Source organism: Pithys albifrons, chromosome 7 (assembly GCF_047495875.1).
Source record: "Pithys albifrons albifrons isolate INPA30051 chromosome 7, PitAlb_v1, whole genome shotgun sequence".
In the NCBI taxonomy this organism is placed as follows: domain Eukaryota; kingdom Metazoa; phylum Chordata; class Aves; order Passeriformes; family Thamnophilidae; genus Pithys; species Pithys albifrons.
The window spans coordinates 42,269,738-42,283,064 of NC_092464.1; positions in this window are offsets into that span (position 1 = coordinate 42,269,738).

A 13,327-nucleotide genomic window follows, 5' to 3' on the forward strand; every position below is an offset into this window, starting at 1 on the left:
ACATCACAAAACTAATTACTAAAATGGCTGAATAGCACTTCCAATTTAGTGAGTTGAATCATCTTGTGGAAAGTGTTTGACGAGTGACAGAGTCAGAACAAAGAGTGGGGAATAAAACTTGACCAGAGAGTAAGGAGAGAAGGAAGGCGGAGTTGGAATTTGGGGGTCAGTGGGATGGGAGTGCCTTTCCACTGACAGTAAAGTCAGGTCAGCTCAGCTGCAGGTCAAGTTGCAGTTCTAAGAGAAAGGGAGAAACAACCCCAACAGATTTTAGAATACATTTCCTAACAGAAATAACTTCTGGGAGTCTAAACGTTAGCAACCTGCTTCAATCAAAAGGGAAAGCAATGGCTTTCACATAATTTGAGGAATGGATTGCTACTTATTCTGGTGTGTGGTGTTCAGATTTTTGTGAAACTTTACTAAATAAGGGAAAATCACTAAAATTTTTACACCTCATTTGCAAAGGCACTTAACGAGTCTTAAACTACTTCATGTTGCTTGCTATTTTGAATTATGTTCCTTGTCTTATTGTTCACGTGTGAAGTGTATTCAATTGAGATATGTAAACGATACTCCTCGAGGACTTTTTTGGAACTATAATGTGAATGACAGAATTAATATATAAATATGTGAAAGTAGTAGAAAATAAAAGGCTGCAAGGGAGAATGATAATTAGAATGATAATTAGACAGTGCAATTTTCCTGCTCTTCTGCTTTCATAGAGGCTAATGTTGCTTGCTGGAAAAAAAAACCCTGGTGATTATAAATCTACCAAAGATTATTCCTAGTGAAAAAGAGACCACCTCTTTTCTTTCTCCCCTCCTCCTTCCCCTGACATCCATTCATTCTGGAATCTTTTTAAAGTGGCTTTCACTGCCTCATCTTCTTGTAATGGAGGATTTTGCTGTGTATCTGTGAAAGAGATGTGTATGTTAAAATTCTCAGAGGATTCACTTACGAGATTGTCACATCTGACAGTTTAGATGATGACTGTGTGCTGTGTTTTCTACCTTTAGCAAAAGCCATCCCTCCTTCCTATTCCGCCTCCTCTCCATTTTATTTCTGTCTCGGGAGCTGCAGAGGAGAAAGTGAAAATGGAATTGCTTGGTCATCATACTCTCAGTTTAGATTACAAAAAACCAGGATGGAAGCTAAAATGTTGGGAGAATTGAGCCTTCCTCAACTGCAGTGTGCTGATACAGTATCTCAATTAAATTATTCATAGAGTGAGCTGTACAGCATGATAGGAAGAGGAAATTTAGGAAAAGTGGTAATGAAGCAACCATGGAAAAGGCAGGGAGGGGGAATCAATAAGATATTCTTTCCTTTCCCGCTATGTGAAATAAGTTTCTGTCTGGCAAAACGATCTTGTGAATGTATGGAAAAATCATTCCACGTAGCGTTTTCCAAAATGTAACTGTGAATAGGAACTGATGTTAATGATGCCCAGCAAACACAGGAGCTTCCTTTTCTCCTACGTCACCCAAGCACCCAAGTTTTAAGTAAGAAAACATACTTTTAACTTTAAAACTTACAATTTGACAGTCTTCTCTGACTGTCAAATTGTAAGTTTTAAAGTTAAAAGTATGTTTTCTTACTTAAAACTGCCATTCTGATTTGATAGTATCTCATACCCAGTGCCTGTTAAGCCTGCAGAGGTAGGTATGACTATACAGGACAAAGACAATGAAGAATGGGGTCCGTCCACTATGATGAGAAATAACATTGTTTCAGCTGTTGATTGTTACAACAGTTCTAACTTGAAGCAGAATTGCCAACAGTTTAACTACAGGCACACACGGGCAAACCAAGACAACATCTCATTGGTGAAATAATGTCTTTTCTACTACAGGCAAGATCTGCATCCCTCTATGAGCTGCCCTGGGGTGATGCCAAAGTGCAGACCCTGAGGGGGATTCAGCTGTGCAGCTTCAGCCAGCTCTGCTGTGCTGCCCAAGGAGGCACCAACAGGGAAAGGGACCTCCTGTGCACAGCTGGTTGCAGTAGTGGGGTCTTGGTTTCTCTCACGTTCTGCACCTCTTCACTTTCTGATTTGCTGTGATTATTTTGTACTCCTCTGCTTGCTCTTACCGTGGCTCTCCCTATTGCCTGTGTCTCTTCACATAAAAACTTTTGTCCAAGTTAGCATTGTAGGAAATCCAAAAAGTGATGGTCCAGCTTCTCTGTCTGCATCTATTGTCAGTGGCCAAATACTATAAAAATTGGTTGCAAAAGTAAGCCTGTGAAAATGTATTGTTATAGTTCAATTACATTTAAAAGATTCGGTTTGGGTTCTCGAGAGATTTTGCCTTTAAGGCAAAACTGGCTTCTTAGCAAAGTTAACCTTGTTGTTGAAATCAAAATTATAAAGGTCACAGTGCTCAATACATACTAGGAGCAGAAAGTATCTCTTTGAAAAGGCAGCAGTGAAGAGGCAGAATACATGAAATTTCTGACAAAGATATTTTCTTGCCTTTGGCTGAAGTGTATTCAAAAGTATAAAACTAAACCTTTAAAAGAGACTGTTATTTGTCATTATTTTTGGATCTGAATTTTTGTGCAACTAATGCTCAGAAAGCATTCATGAAGATGGTAATAATTTTGGAAAGTGCTTTTTTTGTAGTATCAACAGTCAGTCATCTGAAACTTAATCTTGAAAGTGAATCACTGATTATTTTCTTGTTTACAGCATTCAAGTTATTCTGTCGGGAAATGAAAAAGTACTGTATGCCTTCGCTGAATAGTTGCAATAGCACAAATTACAAATGGGTAACTTCAGCACAGAATTAATATTTCAATCTATATGCTGAAATTTGTTAATATAAACCATACAAATAATAAGAATAACAAATATGTCTCAGGAGTGTTAATGGGAAGTATCCATAAGAAATATTAGACTATGACCACTTTTGTATAAAGCGTTTCTATTTCACATTTGATCACATATAAATCTTGTAATTCATCCAGTCATGGTTTGTGCTGGTTTGTAATACAAGCCCTGCAGACCATGCAGCAAGGTACCACTCACTTCTAAATTTATTTTCTACCTATTGCACTTAAATTTTTAAGAATGTGTGGGGCCAACTGACTTTATGAAGGAATGTACTATGGCCTGCTGCAAAGGAGACAAAAACCATTTTATTTCACAGAGACAATGTTTTATTTATTTAATCTAAATTAGTTGCCATTCTGCAGCAGATGCAGCAGAGCTCCGTAGACATATGTTTAACTACACCCTTGAATTTACTTGGAATGCCTGGGATTTAAAATGTGCTCTAAATGTCTGGTCGAGGATTAAAAATATGTGCTTGCTACGTACTTATAGAAGACAACTATGATCAGCAGAGGTCATGGTTATTATGATTTAAATCCATTGGGAGACCAGGTATATTCCCTCTCAAGGCACGTTCAGTTCTTTCAGGGCCACATGGTGTAACACTGATCCATTGGTTTGAGCAGGACCATTTCTTCAAAAGGAGAAATTTCTTAGGTTTATGCTTTTATTTTGTTTAAATAGAATATTGTTTATTCAGGAAAAATACATATGAATGAATAATTTCCAGATTACTGTAGAGGCAGTCAGCAGCAGGCACTTTCTTGTGCATTGTTTACACTTCTCCTTTAGTCAAGTCTTTACCTCAGGGAGCTGAGTGACTGCTTCTCAAGTAGCTGTTTTGCTTTGTACTGGCTTTTTGGTTGTCAGATGGTGTGGCTACTTGGATAGGTGACCATCATAAAAGGAAGGATGTGTGTTTGTGGGGGGGGTAGCTGCTTCATTGTCTCAAAGTATCTGTGAAAATTTGTGTTTACCCTGTCTTCGGCAGGAATTAAAGTATCTTCCATTCACTGCAAAATATGAATGTTCATAGAGACAATTACTGCAGAGTAGCTTAAGAAGTGTAAACCTGTGCTCAGGCTACATTGCAGTAATTGATGTAAACACGCTGTTCTAAGCAGAGGCTGCCAGAGAGTCACCCACTGCTCTGTTGTGTGGTCCCAGAATCTCATCCATTGGACTTGGTTACTAATTGTTTGTTACTGCAGGTTCTGTCCTTGGCTGGTATTTCCAAACCTGCACAAAAACTGTATATGGGGCTAATGTTACAAAATTTGGAGTCCTTTGAAGACACTGAGCATTTTTAGCTGCCACCTAAGGAAGCATTCTAGAGTACTCAGCTTGGAAAGAAATATTCTGGTTGTGTGAGTATTAAGTATGTTTGGTTTAGGTGTTCATCATCTCAGTGGCTTAATGATCCTGAGACATACTTCTGTTTTACCTGCCTCTGTGCAGGTGAGTTTATTTTTTTGTTACAGGTTTTGTTCTCTTTCTTCAGTTTATTATCTGTTAAAAAGCAAAACTTTGGAATACATTTTATTTAATTACAGAAACCAATGTGATTCCTTCCATTTTTCCCTTTCAATGTCTAGTTATTGAAGGCCTAAAGAGTTCAGAGTTATTATATAGTTCCTTAAACTACTGCATTAGATGTTGCTGTTTTAAATAAGTAGTATGTTTTTTCCTAATTTGTTTTGTATGTTGGAGGAGGATAATCTTTTACATATTACTCTTTCTGTAAATTCTGAATAATATCTCTGGTAAGGGCGATGTCCTTTTAAATAAAATTGACTGCTAAAATCATTCTGATCCTCACAACTCCATAAATGGATGACTTTGCTGAGTATAATCAAGTTATGAATGTAAGACCAACCTGTACTCTACTCTCTGTTAATTGATAGAAAAATGTAACCCAAATAAAAATGAACAAAAATTGGCAATATGGAGAATTGCCTTAGAATAGCTGCACAATGAATGATTAACAGAATGATTAACAGAAAAACAAACAGAAAAGTTATTAATGGGATGAGAGGGGAAATACTAGCAGTAAGAGTTCTCACCTGAAAGTAAACGTAAAAGAAATGATACAATCAGTAAACAGGATTATCGAGGTTCTTCAGAGTGAAAGGAGACCTGATCATTTTGGGGGTTTTTGACTTTTATTTAAGTCCTGACAAAATCTATCTATATGTTTTATTAAGAGACATGATGCACAAAAACAATTAGCAGAACTGCATCCACAGTGCCAAGAACATGTATTGCTAAGACACATTTTTAACATTTAAGGCAACATTTAAAAAGTAGGGAGGGGAATATCATGTCATGAGTGGAGAACATGAGATCTCAGCACCAGGCATTTGTAGCAATGGGACAGGGCCATCATGGCCCTTTGCCTGACTGGTTAAAAATAAACACTGCACACACTTCAGATGCATCTCTCCCTTCAGTGTGTGGGAGGAGAGAAAAATCCACACAGGAACAGACGCTCTGTTCTTGTCCCTTTCATGGCACCCTCCCAGGTTCTTATCCCTGCCCTTGGCTCAGTGATGCTCCAGTCAAGGGAAAGGCCTCTGTTTAATTCTTAATCCCTTTGTGATGGGAACAGATCTATGAAGGTAGCTGAGCTTTAACTGATTATTTTATGTATTTATTTACTCATAATAAAGGAATAAATCTGGCATCTTGTGGACAATAAAAACAATTTTTCATTACTTTGGTAAGAATCTTGACAGGATAAAGACAAAGGATCAAACCTTAAGTCAGGGAAGTACCATCCTGTAAAACTGATTCACTGCAAGAATACCTGAGTAAAAGTACCAAAGAAAATAAAGAAAAAATCTAGGTTTATTAAACATGATCCTTTATAAGGAAATCGGATTTTTTTTTTGTCAAAACCAAGTGTTTATAGTTGTCCAACATTCTGTTTCTCATTGAGGGATGCTGTGTTTAAGTTTTTTTTCTTTAAATTCTTTGCAAACTGCCAATGTGGCATTTGTCTTTAAGATGATGAATTATGGTGAAAATTTGCTGACCCCTTGACTGTAGCACTGCAGTGAAAGTAGTCTGGTAAGGTATTCTAAAGGTTTTGAAATGAGCATTGATATGTATTAATGCAATGTTCTGTGTTTTGGAAAGAGATTAACGGTGGCACTTCAGTTGAAGAATTTGTCTGGCTCACATCACATTACATTGAGATTGCATCTGAAATCTCCCATGGTTTTGTTTTGCCTTTGGACAGGCATTCAGAGTGCTGGGCAGGAACCTTGAGGCCTCGTTGCACAGGTAGGTGGGCTCAGGGGTGATGAGGCTCATCATGGGGCTGATTCTTTTGACTTGAACTAAGTCAATGAAACCTTTATTAAGCCAGAGGTATTGCTGCAATGCAAACCAAGCATGAAGGAATACTCCAGCACAGACACTTCCTGCAGGCTGTTTCCTCTTATTCATTAATTTCTTCAATGTGTGAGGAACACAGAAGCCTGGTACAGTCACAATAGGACATTATGGTGGGAGAAAGGGAATGAGGAAATGCCACTGTCCTGCTTCCCCTGCTGAGCAAACACAGATCTTTCTAATTGTGTAGTCTGATTTCAGATATGTGTTATAGATTTCCAAAACTTATGTTAAAGTATAAATTACTTCACAACAAATATTTTGTGGTTTCATATTGGGGTAAATACATATAGTCTGCATATTCAACTTTAGTAATACTTTGCTTGCTTTCATAAGAATAAATATGTGTATGCAGCTATTGTTATGTGGCAGTATTCAATAACTAAATTTGTGCAGAAGGCTACATGTTTAAAAAAATAAAATCTCCATTTTGAATGTTTTTCAGTATGTCCTTTCCCTTAAGCCACTTCGTTTTTCACAGCCCCTTTCTAATTTATCTTTAAAATGTGAATGCCCCTCATACTCCCCTCCACCAAGTCGCTCTAGGCCATTGGGGTCCTGGAGCTTCTCAAATTGTGGCACTGAGGGACATGGTTTAGTGGTGGACCTGTCAGTGTTAAGGTAATGACTGGACTCAATGATCTTAGAGCTATTTTCCAACCTGAATAATTATATGATACTCTGTTTCATTTGCTTTGTGATAAAACTCTTCTTAGGGTATCCTGTGTTGTTTTATGCCCTCAAGTCCTTTTTTAAAACTTCTTTTGTTCTTTGTGCTGATCTTCCCTTCGTGCTTGTCTCAGGATAGAATCCATTGCCAAGCAATTGCTCTCATTCCCACTCCTAGCCCCTGCCCTTCCTGAATTCAGGAAAGTGCTGATATGACAATGAAGCATTCAGTCAGATAAGTGGTAGACTTCCTGAAACTGTGTTCTCTGTGCAGTGTCTGTTAGTAGGAGTGACTTGCAGCAACAAATCTGCAGTGTGGAACAGAGCCAGAGCAACCATGAGGAGTGAAAGAAGTCCAGGCTAGCTAAGCAAATTGGATTGCACAGGGGAAAGATTGGAATGTGTGAGAAATTAAGATGGACTGCTTTTAAAAAGAAAAAGTGCAGAACCATTGTCAAGTGTTCTGTCAGTCTTAATTTCCTGCAGCTTTAACTTTATTTCTTCCTTTCTCAGGCATCTCTTAGACACTCAGTGATGGTGATACCAGTTATCTGCCATTACTATATTAGGAAGAGGTTTCTTCCAAAATGATGAGAAGTGATGTCATTCTCATAATAGAGTTGTCATTAAGCTTCAGAATCATTTTAGTGACTCGTAGGGCTCAGCATTCCAGCAAAGCCATCAGTGCAAACTCTGGAAATCTTTTCAGTTCGCATGCCAAAGATTATCTTAGACTTTGAAACATATGAAAAAATGGGAGTCTGTTCTGTGGAAATTCTGCATTCCAGAAAGGCAAATCAGTACAGTCAGTGTGGAGAAAGAGCATGGTGTTCCGTGGGATTAGAAGTGTGCAGTGTGAGACTGGAGCATAATTACACTACACAGTGAACTATGGTATAGAAATGATTGATCTGACCACCACTGAACTACTTCCAGAAGTGAATTAGTACAGCCATGTTAGTTTGGCTTAGAATACATTTTGAAGAACACTGGCTGTCTTGGTGACAGGGCACATTGGCTTGAAAGGAATGTGCTAACATATCTGTACAGCTCGTAGAACCAGGGGCATGTGGGTATGGAATGTCTGCAGTGTCTGCACTCACTGGCACAGTGTCCCAGTCGGCTTAGACCTCTTCAATTGCATACCATGTTGTGAAAGAGATGTGCTGGAACAGAGCTTGACCTGACAAGCCAATCAAAGTGAGTATGAACAGATGATACCATTTCTTTCTCTGAATGTACCACCAGAGAGGCAAAGCTCTGTTCAAACTGAGGGACTGTGTTAGCAAAGAGCATAAGTCGTTGGCTGACTAGGAATACATTGAGTCTAAAAATCCAAAAGAATTTTCTGTCAGGGCAGAGGCTTCGAGACTGCCATCTGATTGAGTTATGAAAGGGGCTTTGGTCAGTTTCTGAAAGGGATTAAGTGATTTGGCTACAAGTGTAAGGGTTGATCTTTGTAGTGATTCAAGAGTTCCTTTCTATTCCTATATTCCTATGTCTCACAATTCTGTTTAAGTGGCAGTCAACAATACATTCCACTATTGAAACATCTGGGAAGAGCATAGTCCTAATTATAACCTTCTGGAGTACATTCTGCTTTTATCTTTCATGTATTTCTTATCTGCATATATTTAATCTATTGTGTGTATATATATATATTTATTTCATTTAACACAGTTGAGGTGTGAAAAGAGTGGTTTGTCTGGTAGCCAGGGTATATAACCTTAAAAATGTGTAGGCAATTAGAGTTCTTCAGTTTTACAGTTAATAAAACAATTTTGTTTAATCTTGATTGTTTTTAAATAACAGTGATAGAACCAGGGAGCTCCTGGTCAAATTTTTTGTAAAAGGATGCCAAACAATATACATCATGAATTCACACATTCTAGTCATTAGGACTTGAGAACTGCTGAATTCAGCCAGATGAAAAATCTTCCTAACCTGGTAAGTAGATACTTATGGAAAAGCTGTCCAGAGGCAGTCATGCTTACAGTGATTTTTCATCATGCTCTTGTAGCCTGCAGTGACTAGGAAACTCTTTTGTTTCATAGTTACTGCTGACCTACTGAATAGAACTGCTGAATCTATGAAGTCATGATTTTTTTCATCCATGTACAGTTTGTGCCTCACAATATCTAATGAAAATGAGTTTATTACTACTAAATAAAATACACTAATACTATAAATATTTCTACCCTGAAAACTAGTGAATAACTATTCCCAGCTCACCATTTAATAAGATTCATGACTTAATACATCACTGTCATATTATTCTTTAGATATTTTTCTAATTCCACCATAATCTTTTTGATAATGGAATGACTAAAACCCCATATAGTATTTGTAATTTGTCTGTGGCCTCAGTGTTTACAGGGCAGATTTTTTATGTTTTTCTTTTTCAAGTTTTAAATGATTTCTAAGTTTGTTTGCTTCTTTAAGCACCAGATGTTTTCAGATTTCTTTCCTGGTGATTCTAGCACCTTATGTATGTACACACATGTGTACTTTCTCTTCCTCTCTTGATGTGCATTACACTTAATGACACCAAATAGCCTCTGGCATTTTATCATTCGGTATTGAACCAACCTCCAAAGCTTTTCACAGCCAGCCCTAGATTTCCTAAGCCTAATAGTTTTTTGTCATCTGATTTTTTTCCCCTTTGTCTTATTATGGGTGTACTTTTCCACATTGTTTATGAATATATTGAAAGGCCCACATCTCTCAGTTGAGCCTATGTCAGTGAATCCTGGAAAACAATACAACCAAAATAAAATCTGACCTATAAAAGCCACTCAGCCTTTTTCTTTCTTTCCAAAATGAATCATAACATTTTAGTATTATTATTTATTTATTACATAAGTAGGTGTATTTTTAATTTATTTTCATGATGCAGTTCTGCTTTTCAAAGCATTTATAGGATACTGGAAAAAGAAGATAAAAAATTCACTGATTTAAATACCACATATGTTGACTTTAATGACTCTAATTAACATTTTTATGTCATCACCATATGGGATTCTGGCACATACTGACAATTGAGAGTGACTGTCAGGCAAAAAGGTATATAAAAGAAACTGTTCTTTTTGTTTTTTCAGTGTTAGCATGTAAAGGTTGTCTTTGACTGTCTACAATCTTCTATTGCCTTAATCCACTATGCTTGCTTATTAAGCTATGAATACCTGCAAATCCTTTAAAGGATTAACTGTATCTGCCTGCTAAGCTTTCCAAGGCAGTTAAAAATAACTGCAGCCTGATTCTACTGACACACTAAAAATGGGACCTACTCTACATTTTATGTTGTATTTGCTGCTGCTTTGACAGATGTAGTACAGTCTGGAGGTACTTAAACCTTCTATGAAGATTGGTTGACCAAGTGCTCTTGAAACCCCCATCATAATTAGCAGCTGTTTCATGTCATCAGCATGTGCTTTGTCACATGAAAAATGCACTGAGGACATGCAAGGTAGAAAAAGAAATTCAGCTTAATATCATTTCATGAAATAAAGATATTCTTCTCTGAAGAAAAGGCCATGACTTGTACAAGTGGTCTTTAGTGCAGTCCTTTCTGTACAAGATGGCTTTTGCTAGCTGCAGTCATTGACTTCAGAAGTGTGTCTCTTTTGCACATTTACCAAATTGTTATATTCTAATACAGTATGAGCATGGATGCTGGATGCTGGTAGTTGTTATTAGGAGGGGAGCCAAACCAAAGAGATTCATTAGAGTGGAAGCCTTACAAGTAACACACAGTTTCTCTTGATGCTCCAGAGTGTGCATGGGACAGCAGCACATTAAAATGTGTATGGACTCCCTCTGTGTTCTGCTATTCCTGCTGGCTCTCAGGGAAAAAGAGCTGGCAGTCATCACCCTCCTTGGTCAGAAAGGTTAAATTGTGTAATACAAAAAATGAAAGCTTTGAGACAAGGCGTTTCACTTTTCCTTGTCTTTTGCTGGGTATTTTCTCTCTGAAGTCTTGTACTGGTACAACAGAAACTCCAGGTTAAAAAAGGGATGCTGGTATTTTCTTGTTGTTGAATGACAGGATACCTGATGTGAATCCTTCTTTGCTACAGTGATTCCTACCTTCCTTAACAGATTTTTTATGTTCCTGCAAAGAAAAAGCAGAAGTTGTACATACCAGCTGCAACTGGCTCTCACACCTTTAAGAGCTGAAGGAACATAACATGGTGTAAAGCTGTTTAAAGCTATTTTGGTTCCAAGTGTTAGGCCTCAGCCTAATTAATACTTAGGTGGGTGCATGAAACCTGCATTTGTTTCAGATGGTGAGGGGAGAATATTGAACACCAAATGCAGGGAGATGTAGGTACTCACAAGGGACGACTGTCAGTGTTCCTTATAGTGAACTCCTGGCTGTGGAGCAATAAGAACTTGGGTTATGACTTGTCAGCCACCCTGTCAGAATGTAAAGCTTTGACACAAGTGCAGAAGGAATATTGGATTCATCAGTGTGGATTCAACCTTCAATCCCAAAATTACACTTCACACCACTGAAGGTTGCTATTTAGTGTAGCTACTTCAAGAGCTAAATAGTTGCTACTTAATTACTTAATTGTTATGCTGTTTGGCAATGGGAGTGCTGTAGATTTCCCTTCTCATCTAAACAGGTAAGCAAACTGCACAATCCAAGAAGCTGAAGGTTCTAACTCAGACAAAACATTCAATATAACTCCATTAACCTTAATATGTGCTACTTTATGTCTAAAATACTGATTAAACTTTGTACTGAGGCAACTTCATACTGAGCTATATCAGGAGATTACATTAAGCTTTTACTAATTCTAGCTAAAGAAAGTCAATATAAACTTGGGAGAGTTACAACATTTTAAACCATTATTATAGTCAATGTCTGCCCATGTGTGGCCCTAATCTGCCTGAGGAAGTGCCACAGTTAAGCAGCTTGATTGCTTGTGATACTTCAGTAGTGTTTCTTAGAACTAGTTGCAGAATTTCTACAGTTCACTGTATTGCACTATTCAGGCAATAGATGTCACAGATTTACAAGGTACTTTGTATGTTTCTACATACTTTAATACTAATTTTTCTGATTGGGCATATATTACTTAATGTTTGTTTTTATCTGACCTTCATGGCAAACTGCCAAGTTAAATTTTACTCAACATGCATTTTTGGAGGGAGGAAATGCACTTCCTAACATAAACTGCTTAGTACTTTGCTATGAACAGAGACTAGCATTGTTATGTGAAATCTCATGGAACCCAAGCTTGTCAGATTTTTGCCAGAAACTTGCTGGTTGCCTGCCAGCTCATCTACTCATCCTCTTGGCATGTGGCCCGTCCTTCCAAGAGCTGCAGCTGCCTCCTCATCGGGGATGGCAGCACTTCCAGGTCTGCTGGCTCCAGAGCAGGTGGCCAGATGGAATTTCTCTCAGGTGCCTCCCAAAGGGTCCCCATCGTCACAGGGTGATGTGCTCTGTGGGCAGCCTGTTCCCTGACGGGATGGTAACCTGAGGAACTTTCTCTTGTGCCAGCTTTGAGTAGTTTTCTAAGAAACTGTTTTATAGATGGACATCCTATTCCTGTCACAAGGAAGGCCTTGGATCTGAAAAGAGGGATATGTGCCTTTAGCGCATCATTTTGTAGCAGTCCTGGTCCCAAGGTTCATGGAGAAATGACACAAAATCCAACAGCATGTCTAGAGGAATGCTGCTTTCTAAGTTGGAATTTGGCTTCTGACAGAGCATTGGGTTCTGTAGAGGTTTTGCGCTTTCCTTTTATCTTAATAGATATTCTTGGTTCTCCTACAAATACCTAATTTTATTTTAGATTCAATCAGAGCTCAGAATTATCTCGTGGACTTACGTGCAAGTTTTTAATCAGTTAGATATTCATGGTAGTTGATACAACCTTGGTATTAGTAATGTATTGTGAAAGACCTGTAAGAATAAATAAAAGCTGATAAGCTTTATGTTGGTGTGTACATGGTGGTTGACCTTAATAGTTTTTCTCCTATCTTTTTAGGGCTGAGAACAGTTTAATAGCACAGAGCATTCTGGGGCATGTAACTCGTCATGTTTGTATAAAAGGAAGTGCTAACTCAAACGGGTTAATAAATAATAAATGCACACAAAGGAAATTTTCTTTCTTTTCCTGATTATTCTTTAATATTTTACTGCATTTTGAATAGCTTGCTAGAACACTCGTCTTTCCTAATGGACCTCTCCTCCAAAAATAAATCAGTTCTACAATAACAGGCACGGTTGGAGAAGAACTGTTTTTTCTGCTCCAGCTATTGCTTATAGATTGCTAATAGATGCCATCTAAATAAATAAAGATCAAATTTATTGAAGCTAAATAATTACTTTGAAAGACACATGCTAATGTAATGAAGCAACTGTGACACACCAGATATTTTATAGGCTTGTCTGGAGATGATACCATTTTT